Genomic DNA, 13,409 nt, shown 5'->3' with positions numbered 1-13,409 from the left:
GAATCAAAAGAGAGCTATCAATCTGTCAGTCTTGCTGTGTACCGGACAGGTAAGGTTTCCACCTGAGAGGAAAATTCAGCCTCAGGCTCCACACCTGGTGATGCCCTTCTATCAGTTCCTTTGAGTGTCAACTCTGTCACCCCTCTCTCTATTCTCCCACCCCAAGGGACCCACAAGCTTTGGTTTCTTGGAGTCTATCCAGCAGGTTTTCATAAGCAGAGTTACTTCTAACAATCTTTGTATTATAGTCCTTTGCCAATTTAGAACTCTAGTATCAGACAGATCTGGGCTTTATTCCCCATGTCACTGTTGTAAACTGTGTGACTGACCTTAGAGGCACATTATTTGACCGCTCTAAGACTCACATGCCTTATCTGTAAAATCCTATAAAATAAAACCCTAATATGCAAATAGACCAAATGGCAGAACGACCGGTTGCTATGACACGCACTGACCACCAGGAGGCAGACATTCAGTGCAGGAGCTACCCACTGGTGGTCAGTGCACTCCTACAGGGGTAGCGCTGCTCAGTCAGAAGCCGGGCTCATGGTTGGCAAGTGCAGTGGCGGTGGCAGGAGTCTCTCCCACCTCGGCGGCAGCGCTAAGGATGTCTGACTAACAGCTTAGGTAAGCTGTCAGTCAGACATCCCCTGAGGGCTCCCAGACTGTGAGAGGGTGCAGGCCAGGCTGAGGGACCCTCCCCCCCCCCCCCGCCAAGGGCACGAATTTCGTGCACTGGACCTCAAGTTTCTTATAATTCTTAGGACATTATAAACTCCTTGAGGACAGAAAACTGTTTTCACATAGTAGACTCCATAAAAGTTTTGAGTTAAGTTCTGAATTTTGATGTCAACAAACCTAAAATGCTTATATCCACAACACTTATCTTGAAAAAAAAAAACATGTTTTTACCTATACAAAGTTAGAACAGAGAAGTATTAGCTAGATAAGAACAAGCTGCAGATATAATGCTAGGAAGCTAACAAATAAAATGGATTGAAATTGTCCATATTCTCTTTGCTCTTTATGAAAGGAACCAATGAAAAGCATTGAATAAAAAATTCACTGGATTATTTTATAAGCACTTCATTCTCAGTTAGGAGAAAATACAACCACTTGAAATTTTAACAGTTTTTTTCCCTGGTGATAAAGACCAGATCTGTTAACATTAATTAACCTCCATTTTTAAAAAATATACCTAGCATTGTCAACGCACTTTTCCTACCACAAGGTTTTAAGAGCAAACAAACATTTTTTTCCCATTTTGAGTTCTTTTAATATGAGCTAGGAGAAAGAGAAGAGTAAGAAAGTTCCACAAAATGAATTTTTCCTGGTTTCCAATAATATCCCTAAAGTTATTTTTATTTTTATTAGACCCTAGACCAGTGATGGCGAACCTTTTGAGCTCGGCGTGTCAGCATTTTGAAAAACCCTAACTTAACTCTGGTGCCGTGTCACATATAGAAATTTTTTGATATTTGCAACCATAGTAAAACAAAGACTTATATTTTTTATATTTATTTTATATATTTAAATGCCATTTAACAAAGAAAAATCAACCAAAAAAAAATGAGGTGACACGCGTGTCATAGGTTCGCCATCACTGCCTTAGACCCTAAATAGTTTCTCTTTTTTTACATTTTTTTTATTTTAAATTTTTTCAATTACATTTTACATTTAATATTATTTTGCATTGGTTTCAGGTATATAGCATAGAGTGGTTAGACAATCACATATTTTACAAAGTGTTCCCCCTGAGATTTCTTTCCAGTACCCACCTGGAACCATACATAGTTATTACAATATTATTAACTATATTTCCTAACCTGTACTTTACATGCCCATGACTATTTTGTGACTACCAATATGTACCTCTCAATCCCTTCTCCTTTTTTACCCAGTCTCTCAAACCCCGCTCCCATCTAGCAGCCATCAGTCTGTTCTATGTATTTATTAATCTGTTTCTGTTTTCTTTGTACATTTACTTTGTTCTTTAGATTCCACAGTTAAGTAAAATCATATGGTTTTTGTCTTTCTCAAACTGACTTGTTTCACTTAGCATAGTACCCTCTAGATCAACGGTTCTCAACCTGTTGGTCGAGACCCCTTTGGGAGTCGAACGACCCTTTCACAGGGGTCACCTAAGACCATTGGAAAACACATATATAATTATATATTGTTTTTGTGATTAATCACTATGCTTTAATTATGTTCAATTTGTAACAATGAAATTGGGGGTCACCACAACATGAGGAACTGTATTAAAGTGTTGTGGCATTAGGAAAGTTGAGAACCACTGCTCTAGATCCATCTATGCTATTGCAAACGGTAAGATTTAGTTCTTTTTTATAGCTGAGTAATATTCCATTATATATCCTATATAATAAAAGGCTAATATGCAAATAGACTGAACAGCAGAACAACCGGAACCAAATAACCAGTCACTATGACATGCGCTGACCACCAAGGGGGGCGTGTGCGGAACATGGTGGGCGTGGCCACAGTGGGATGGTGGAGCAGGTGAGCAGGAGCACCAGAACAAGGAGGGATGCCGGTCGCTGTCATCAGGGAGAGCCTCTGGTGGTTACTTTGCTCCCACATGCCTCAGTCCCGCCCGGCACTTGCACCCACTGCCAGCGCTGGCCCCACTTGCACCTGCAGTTGGCACTGGAGCAGCCACTCGCACCCACTGCCGGTGCATGCCGCCAGTTCTGATCACTCGGCACCATCAGCAGATGTGAGCGATGACTGCTGTCCCTGATCACCCCTTAGGGTTTCTCCACCTCCCCCTGCTCCTGAGGGGCGATTGGGGCAGCAGCTGCCACTCACACCCTCTGACGGTTCTGGCCCTGCTCACACCCGCTACTGGTACTGGCCCCAATTGCTCCGCGCTGTCAGCGGGTGCGAATGGGGCCGGTGGGAGCGGGGCTGCTGATAGACAGGGGACTAGGGGCCATGGCAGGAGGGGCGGGGCAGGGGTGCAGAGGATGGGCCAAGACCCACCCCTGTGCTTACTGCAGCCTCGCGGCCCACAAATTCTTGCACTGGGCCCCTACTATCTAAATAACCACTTTTAATCCACTTGTCTATTCATGAGCACTGGGTTATTTCTGTATCTTGGCTGTTATAAATAATGATGCACTGAACATAGGGGTGCATACATTCTTTCAAATTGGTGTTTTGAGTTTCTTTGGATATATACTCAAAAGTGGAATCACTGGGTCACAAGGCAGTTCTATTTTTTTATTTTTAGAGGACACTCCATACTGTTTTCCATAGTGGCTGCACCAATCTACATTCTCACCATCAGTGCATAAGGGTTCCCTTTTACCACATTGTCACCAACACTTGTGTTTTGTTCATTTATTGATGATAGCAAATCTGACAGGTATGAAGATATCTCATTGGGGTTTTAATTTGCATTTCTCTGATGATTAGTGATGTTGAACATATTTTCATATTTCTCTTGACAATTTATACATCCTCTTTGGAGAAGTGTCTATTCAGGTCTTTTGCCCATTTTTAAATTGGATTATTTGTATTTTTGGTGTTGAAGTATATGAGTTCTTTATAAATTTTGGATATTAACCCCTTATCAGATGTATCATTGGTGAATATGTTCTCCCATTCAGTGGGTTGTCTTTCATTTTGTGGTTTCCTTTGCTGTACAAAAACTTTTTAGTTTGATGTAGTCACATTTGTTTATTTTTTCTTTGGTTTCCCTTTCCCAAGGAGATATATCAGAAAAAAATATTGCTATGAGAAATGTCCAAGATTTTGCTGCCTTTGTTTTATTCTAAGAGTTTTATGGTTTTGAGTCTTAAAGTCTTTAATCCATTTTTAGTTTATTCTTATATATGGTGTGAGAACGTGGTCTGGTTTCATTTTTTTTGCATGTATCTGTCCAATTTTCCCAACACCACATAGACTTCTCCATAGGGCTATTCAAAAGATGGTCGCTGGCTTCCCCCAGAAAGGGGGCTCAGAGACGGGAAAAAGCAAGAAGAAAATCAGTCTTTTTATAACCAAATCTGAAATATTATATCCCCTCACTTTTGTGAGAGTCTATTCATTAGAAGTATGTCACTAGATTGAGCCACATGGAAGAGTAGGGGGTTATATAAGGGCATATTCAGAAAGCTGGGTTCATTGGGAGCAATCATAAAGACTGACTAACCATAGGTAGAATCAAACACTACTGTTGCTTCTCCAAAATCATTAACCATTGTAAATATATCTTTTCCCATTTTCTCCCAAACTTGTGGAAATCTACTGTTTGGAGAGAACAGGCATCACTAATTAACTGAATATATTTAGTGCCTAAAAACATGTTGGCTAACAAATTTTCTAAAAGCAGCAACACATTGTTTTAACATTACAATGAATCTCGGAGGGAAGGCGGGTGTGGGGTGGTCAGTGGGATGAGATTAACCAAAGAACTTATATGCATACTAGAGGCCTTGAATTCATGCACAAGTGGGGTCCGGCTGGCCAACCCAACCTAGATTGGGTGGGGGTGGGGAGGGGGGGAGAATGGACGTGGGAGGTTAGCCACCAGCCCCGCCCCCATTGGGCCAGTGTTGGCCAGCCACAGTGCATGTCATAGCAACCAGTCATTCCCGTTGCTTGGCTTTTAGATGATAGATGATAGATGATAGATAGATAGATAGATAGATAGATAGATATGCATAACCCATGGGCACAGGCAATAGTGTGGTGAAGGCCTGTAGGGGGTGGGGGTGGGGCAGGGGCTAAAAGGGTTAATGAGGAAAAAAGGGGACATATGTAATACTTTCAACAATCAAGATAATTTTTAAATCAGATTTACTGAGCATTCTAATTTTAATTAAGAAAGTATAAAACAAATATCAATACCTTTTATAAATTTGTAAAGTGTATAATCTACACTAATAAAAGAGAGACATGCAAATTGGTGTCACTCCGCTATGGCCCACCAGCCAATCAGGATGAGTATGCAAATTAACCCAACAAAGATGGCAGTTAATTTGCATATGCAGGCACAGAACAAAGACTGAAGGCTCTGTCCAAGCAAAAACTAGAGAAGACTGAAGACTGAAGACGACTGAAGACTGAAGACGACTGAAGACTGAAGAGGCTTGGCTTCTCCGCTACAGCTGGAGCGAAGGCCTGGGTCCCGGGTGCCGGAGGAAAACCAGTGCCGGCAGCCAGGAGAAGGAAGGCCTATTGCACGAATCTCTTTGTGCAACAGGCCTCTAGTGTTATAAGGAAAAGCCAGTTAACCTTTCATATTCTGCAAATCATTTTTTAAAAATATATTTTATTGATTTTTTACAGAGAGGAAAGGAGAGGGATAGAGTTAGAAACATTGATGAGAGAGAAACATCGATCAGCTGCCTCCTGCACACTCCCCACTGGGGACATGCCCACAAAGAAGGTACATGCCCTTAACCGGAATTGAACCTGGGACCCTTCAGTCCATAGGCTGACGCTCTATCCACTGAGCCAAACCAGTTAGGGCTGCAAGTCATTTTTAATACCCCAAATTTTATATTGGACCTTAATTCTTAAATGTAGATCTTCAATATCTCCTTTTCCCTGAATCTACTCTTTTTTATTACCTATATGAATAAAATCACTACTTTGGAAAAAAAAAGAAAAGAAAAAATGTGTTCTAGCCCTCCACATAATTCCAATGAAATTCTTCAAATATCACTAAAGCACTCTTATAACCTATAACCATAACCATCCACCATAGATTTCAACATAACGTGAAGCATTTAAAACAGTAATTATTTAATCCTTAATGACCTCATTAGTAGGTATGTTTGCTTGCAATATGCAATGATATCAGTATCAGATATAATTATTTTCCTTTTACCCTGCAACAAATACATACTTTCATGTAAATAAACCATAAAATAACATGTTAAAGACATGTAATTGTCACAAATAGTATTTAATACCTAATGGCTAAAAATTTTTAATGATGCACACATGTGTCCATCATAGCAAGTTTTCAATTCAGATAGTGACATTTGGATATGATTTTTTTCATGTCATTCTAGCAAATATTTGGATAGTGAGAGTGAGGGCTATCTGTACTTATTATGTATTTACCATATTTCTAATATCTATAGTTAGTGTTGATTGACTTTCAATTCATTGTCTTATGGTTTACAGAGAGAAATCAAGGTATCAGCAAAAAATGACCACTTTTGTCTCCCCTTTTTTCAATAGCTAGATCTCTTATTCTGACTCTTGGCTTATAACATTGGCTATAATATAAGTCTTACTAAAGTTAGTTTTCTTGAACAAATAAAAACACATACCATGTTTTTGGAAAACCTAGTTGTAATAAAAATTTTAATTCTTCCAAAATGAATATATAAATTTAATGCAATTACAATTGGAATATCATAATTTTTATAATGTTTTCATTACAGAGTTCATGATCTTGATGTTTAAATGGAAAAATAAATGTCTAAGAATAGCTAATAAAGTTATAGAAAAGCAAAATAGTATGTAATATCTACTTTACCAGATTTAAAATATATCATGAAGCCATTATAAGTAGAGCTAGAGGCCCAATGCACGAAATTCATGCAAGAGTAGGCTTTCCTTCCCCCAGCTGCCAGCACCAGCTTCCCTCTGGCACCTAGGACCCAGGCTTCCCTCTGGCCGCCTGCAGGCACCAGGGACCCAGGCTTCCCTCACAGCCCCGGCCTCGTCCTGAAGGTCATCTGGAAGGACGTCTGGGAAGACATCCAGTCTAATTAGCATATTTTTTAAATGTATTTTATTGATTTTTTCACAGAGAGGAAGGGAGAGAGATAGAGAGCCAGAAACATCGATGAGAGAGAAACATCGATCAGCTGCCTCCTGCACATCCCCCACTGGGGATGTGCCCGCAACCCAGGTACATGCCCTTGACCGGAATCGAACCCGTGACCCTCAGTCCGCAGGCCGACGCTCTATCCACCGAGCCAAACCGGTTCCGGCTCTAATTAGCATATTAAGCTTTTATTATTATAGTTTGATCTTGGCATAGGAACAGACAAATAGATCAGTAGAACAAAACAAAGAGTAGAAATAGAGACTAGTATATATGGGATTTTGATATATGACAAAGGTGGTAAGTCAATTCACTTGGAAAGGGACAATTTATTTAATAAAAAAAGTCTGGCACAATCGGCACACATCTAGAATAAAATTTAATTTCCACTCTCCATAATACCCCACTTTTTAAAGTAAACTCTATATGAACAAATGTCACCCCAATAAATGTAAAGAATATAAAGTGCAAATCTAAATAGTAATTAAGCAATAGCAGTTTGAAAATGCAAAGTTAAAAAATATATAATGAGATATTCTTACCCATTAGACTGGTAAACATTTAAGTACTAACATCTACTGCTGGCAGAATGGGAAAGGGAGAGTTACTTTCATAACACTGCTTATATTAATGTAACTATTTATAGCCTTTGGGGAAAGCAATCTGGGAAGAGCTATAAAAATTAAAACTACACATAACCCTTTGTCCCAATAATTCCACTGCTATGAATCTATCCCAAAGAAATAAAAATGCCAATATAAGGAGACTTACATAAATATTTACAGCAACATTGTTTCTATATGGCAGAAATCTGGTAGCAAAAAGAATGTTCTTTTATAGAGAAATAAGTGAATAAATTGTATATCCATACTATGGAATACTGTGCAGACATTAAAAGGAATTAATTAGAAATGTACCAGTAGACTTGGAGGAACTGCACTGTTGGGAAAGAAAAGCAGGAGACGCCCTGACCGGTTTGGCTCAGTGGATAGAGCGTCGGCCTGCAGACTGAAGGGTCCCAGGTTAGATTCCAGTCAAGGGCATGTACCTTGGTTGTGGGCACATCCCCAATGGGGGGTGTGCAGGAGGCAGCTGATCGATGTTTCTCATCGATGTTTCTAGCTCTCTATCCCTCTCCCTTCCTCTCTGTAAAAAATCAATAAAATATATTTTTTTAAAAAAGAAAAGAAAAGCAGGAGACAAAAAAGTCTATAACATGACACTTTTTAAAATGTAGGTATAATGGTTTTTAAATCCCTATTTTTGTATATGTCTATTTAATTTTATCATTGTTACATGAACCTAAAGAAAGAGATGAAGGATATATACACTCAGTTGTTAACACTGGCTATGCAGTGGAGGGTAACAAGCAAACAACTAAGAATTGTAAATTGCAAGTGTGTGTTAATAGGTACAGGAGATGAATGAAGGGATGGTAACCAATATATTAATGACAGTTATCTCAGGGTGGTGAAATTTCAGGTGATGTTTTACTTTATTCTGTATATTTTTTCTGGATTTTATTTTTACACTTTTAACAATAAACATGTGTTAGTTATCTAATCAGAAAAAGAATACATTTTTTTCACTGAGTAAAGGAGAGTTGGGAAGAAGAAAGCAATGTTCACTTTTTGGTCAGCTATGCATAGATGGATTTGAAAACAGCTAGAAACAGAGAGAATAATATAAAAGCTATTGCAATAGTCTCAGGGTGCTGTGGTGATGATATGAGCTAGGATTATGGTTAATAACACAGAAAGGAAGGAATATAATTAAAATTATGTTAGATAAAGGACTGAGAAAGCTTGGCAATTTGGAGATGCATATGGGTGCACACACACCACTCCAAAGCTGTAAACCAGAAGCATATGGGGGAAAGTTTTGTGTTTGGGAGGGGTTTGTCTTTATTTCCCACTATAATTGATTAAAATTGTATATATTTAAGGTATACAACTTGATGTTTTGATATACATTGTGAAATGGTCACCACAAACTAACATACCCATCATCACCTCACACAGTTACCATTTTCTTTTCCATTTTTGTTGTGGTTGTTTTGTGTTGAAAATACTTAAGAATTACCATCTTAGCAAATGTCAAGTATACAATACAGTACTGTTAACTACTGCCCCCATACTATACATGTATATCTCCAGAACTCATTCATCTTGCATACCTGAAACATTGCACCCTTTGACCAACATCTCCCTTTTGGGAGATGCAGGGAGGTTCTTTAGTTTGTGGGTCTATGTACTGTTGTAGGTGGCACTGAGGTTTCTGCTTCCTACTATTTGGTAAGTTTGTTTCCATCAGCAAAGTGGACCAGGATATGTCACTTTTTTGTTCACTGACAATCTCACTGTCCTTAGTTAAACATATTTCCTTTACTCAAAGGAGAGAACTTTTTGTTTGTTTCTGTTAAGAGAGGTAGGGATTTGCCCCTCTTAACAAAGTAGGAAGATTTTGCACTAGGATTATTTTTACAAATTAAGCCACTATACAAATTCTCATTTGTTAACTACTCATGTGTGCATATATGAATATATGTAGGTTTATGTTATAGGTGTATGCTTTTTCCATCATCTTATCTATCTGTATACCTATTTATTTAAACCATTGCCTGTTCAAGAAAATATTTAAGTTATTATTAAATATATTTTTACAAGAGAACTACTTCTTGAAAAATAGGTTCTTTCAGACTTTTCATTCAGGCTATGTCTCCCTGTCTGTTAAGGACGAGGAAAAGGCATTATCAATCTGGGGACTTGGGTGAACTGAAGAGCTAAAGTGAGTTTTCTGAGAATCATTCCAATCTATCACTGTACAAATTATTGTGACGATGGTCAAACAGCTGAAATCCCTTGTGCTGCAGCCAATTCACTCAATAAATTCTGGCTAAAATGAATGGTATAGTTAATGTAAGCAGACACTGAACTACTCCCATTACAAAAGCACGTCTAAAAGGAGATAATCATTCTAAAGTGATTGAAAAGGAGACACTCACTGTGATAGCTGAAGTAAGACTCTGCTGATCCAAGTCCTGTTAATCTCCAGCAAAACTTTTCCTTCTGCCTAGAATGTCTTTCCACATCCCCAATGGCCACTGCTTCTTCCTCATGAAGGTAACCTGATATACTGGAGACAGAGAGACCTGAGTTCAAAGCCTAACTCTGACATTGATTGGACAATTATTAGTTGTGTGGCCTTAGATGAGTCACTTAGTCTCTCTGAGGCTCAGTTTCCTCATCTGCAAAATGAAAATAGTAACATCTGCATCACAAGTTTCACCGAGGGTTAAGTGTAAAGGTCCTGGTTCTGATTAATGTTCATTTACTCATTTCTCTACCTCAAGAAATCCTACTTAGTTTTCAAGGCCCATTAAAAATGTCACATCCTGCCCTAACCTGTTTTGCTCAGTGGATAGAGCGTCAGCCTGCGGACTGAAGGGTCCCCGGTTTGATTCTGGTCAAGGGAACATACCTCAGTTGCAGGCTCCTCCCCAGCCCAGACCCTGGTCGGGGCTCGTGAAGGAGGCAACCAATTGATGTGTTTCTCTGACATCAATATTTCTCTCTGTCTTTCCCTCTCCCACTATCTCTAAAAATCAATGGAAAAATATCCCCGGGTGAGGATTGCAAAAATGTCACATCCTTTGTGACACCTTCCCTCACCCTCTCTGCAGATTTGTTAATCACTCCTCCTCTGCATATTCATAGCAATCTGATCAAACCCTTTTAGACTACTTCCCACATTAGATAATTTTCATGTATATCTCAATAGAATAGAAGCTCTTTGAGGGTATGGCTCATATTGTATTCATCTTAATATGCCCCAATATACTGTAACAGTGCCAGTGTTTGGCATATAATAAATACTCAATAAATATTTGCTGAATGAGTGTTCAGCTATCAGCAAAGAAATTATATCAGTTCAATGGTTCAAATAAGTCTGGTGTCATGACCTAGTTCAGTGTCATACTTTGGGGATTTAGTTTGTTTTTACATCATTCATCTTTGGAGTTCTCCAAGAGGGTAAATAGACCTCTTGGCAAAAGAGGAACTAGTGTGTCTACTTCAACCAGACTTTCAAAAGCCCTTTGACAACTAGGCACAATTCCAAGGGAAACATTCCCTGCAGGCAGAGAACTGTCTCTGCAGCCTCTCCACCCCCACATGCTGAAATCCTATCATTTTAATGCCTTTGGTATCAACTTCTTCAGGAAGCCTTTTCTGATGCCTCCAACCTCATGGGTTCCTCCCTCCTTTGAATGGCAGGAGCATTTTGCCTGTCCTCTTGCGGCACACAGAATAGTTTACATATATGCAGCTCCTCTATTATGTGTCCAATCCTCCTACCAGGCAAATAGCAAGAGGCAGAAACTGGATCTTATCTCTGGTACCCTGCAGTGCCTAATACAGGGCTGTACAAATAATAGGCTTATAATAAACAATCAACAAATTGAATATATATAGACAAGAGTCTTGCTGAGTGGGAGAGACTGTATGTAAAATCCCATTCTCATCATCTAAGGTGAATCACCAGGAACATAGATACCACAGAAGGGGAAGAAAAAAGAAAAAAAAAACAGTTTTTGTTAAGTGTCTGCTCTTTAAGCAATTTAATATGCGAAGGGAAAATGATTTGTGTGTCTACTATGTGCTAGGTTCTGTGCTATGTATTCTGACATGCATTATCTCATCTGGATCCCCCAATAACAAAGAGGAGCAGTTTTACCACCCCCATGTTTTCCATTTTTTTTATTTCATAGAGAGGAAGGGAGAGGGAGAGAGGGAGGGAGAGAGGGAGAGAGGGAGAGGGAGGGAGAGGGAGAGGGAGAGGGAGAGAGAGAGAGAGAGAGAGAGAGAGAGAGAGAGAGAGAAACATCGATCAATTGCCTCCTGCATGTGCGCCAACCAGGGACCAAACCCACAATCTGGGTATGTGCCCTGACTGGGAATAGAATCCACTACCTCCTGGTGTATGAGACAACACTCCAACCAACTGAGCAACACTGGCCAGGGCCCCATTTTTCCTTTTAATAGATGTGTATATTCAGTACCTTTTATTATTTTAGACTCACAGACAAGGAAAAGGCACAGAACCACAAGAGGTTCACAAGAGTAGATATCCATGTAAATAGACAATCGCAATACAGAGAAATAAGAAAATATTTTATAAAAAGCCTTTGAGAAGGTCCCACACATAAGGAATTTTTTAATCTAGTAGGTTTGTTATCAAGACAATATTTTAAGGTCTAGTCACTCTCCCTGAAATCCATACCCTTTATTCTCAGCTGATGACCTAGCCTCTTTACTATGTCGATAAAGACCATCCTGTATGAGCAATCTAGCTGCCTTAAGTCTCCTTTAAATCTAGGCCTGAGATAACTCGGAGATCACAAACTCAAAGCTTACACAGGCCAAGCAGGTCATGTAAAAGTGTAAGGATTGGGTTCATGATGGAGTGAAGAGCAAGCATGACATCTAAAAGGAGGAATAGCTACTCAACTCTAACTGACCTGACCATGAATGAATGCAGGCTCAAGGTAGCCAGAGCTTCTGGATTCTCAAGAGAATCCAGAAATTTTGATTTTTTTTATTTAAAAATTTTTTATTTTTTATATAAAATCTCCTGGTTGTTGTTAACTCAAAATACTTAGAATGTTCTATAGGCCAAATATAACACAAAAGCCAGTTTGTGCTCTTAATATAAGAGAAGCAGCACAGAAAATTAACTATCTGGACTTGAGTTCAATATACTGTACCTGGTGAAGCTCTCCAGGACTCTGCACCTGAAAGTACTGCCATTAGCACTTCCTGCTATCCTTACCCTTAGCACTGGCACCAGTGACTTCATTTGAGAAAAGTCCAGGGTCTTTTCCCAGTGCTTCTATGCCTCGACCTCTATTGTACTCAGCCAATACTGCCTCCTCAGACCCAATTTACTACTACCCCAGCAGGATCAAGTTTGAACTTCTGTCTCCTCTGCCTTATCTCCAATTACCTTGCTATTACCTGGAAGATAACTGTGGGTTTCTGCCATATTTCCTAACTTGTCTTCCAGCATCGTGCTTAACCATCTTGAATACTCTTTCAATACTGGATTCTCAAAAACACAAACCTGAGCATGTTGATTTCCTACTTAAACCCTTCACTATGTTTGTGTTCTCTTCCAACATGATGCCTAAGGCCCTTCATGATCTAGCCTCTGCTTACCTCTCCAGCCTCATCTCCCATTACTCTATCCCCTTAACCCCTATTCTTGAGTCAATCAAGATCTCCATAACAATCTCCAATGACCCAATGCCTTGATATATACTACTTCCACTCCCTGGGAAATTTTTTTTTATTTTATTTTTCAACTAGAGGCCTGGTGCACAAAATTGGTGCACGGGGGGGGGGGGTCCCTCAGTCCGGCCTGCAACGACACCAGCGTCCCTCTCCCCGGCCTCCAGCCCTAGGCCCCTTCCCTCCCCTCCCTCTGCGCGGCCGGGGTGCAGATGCAGGGCTCTTGTCGCCGGGGTGACGCCGCCAGCATCCCTCCCCAAACAGGGTATGGGCGCCACCATCTTTGTTGCACGTGAAGGTTAATTTAC

At 39.8% G+C, this 13,409-nt stretch overlaps 1 protein-coding gene across 1 annotated transcript in view; it reads right to left on the bottom strand.

The window, feature by feature from the left end:
• KLHL13 (kelch like family member 13) overlaps positions 1–13,409 on the bottom strand; it is a 419,190-nt gene that overhangs the window by 282,413 nt on the left and 123,368 nt on the right. The window contains exon 2 of the mRNA XM_023758502.1: positions 9,819–9,949. The gene's annotated coding sequence lies outside the window, so the exon portion shown is untranslated. The remainder of the gene's footprint in view (positions 1–9,818; positions 9,950–13,409) is intronic.

The sequence above is a fragment of the Myotis lucifugus genome, unplaced genomic scaffold (genome assembly GCF_000147115.1).
Source record: "Myotis lucifugus unplaced genomic scaffold, Myoluc2.0 scaffold_2, whole genome shotgun sequence".
Lineage (NCBI taxonomy): Eukaryota > Metazoa > Chordata > Mammalia > Chiroptera > Vespertilionidae > Myotis > Myotis lucifugus.
Note: the sequence above shows the minus strand (reverse complement) of the source record. Positions and strands in the feature narration are given on the sequence as shown.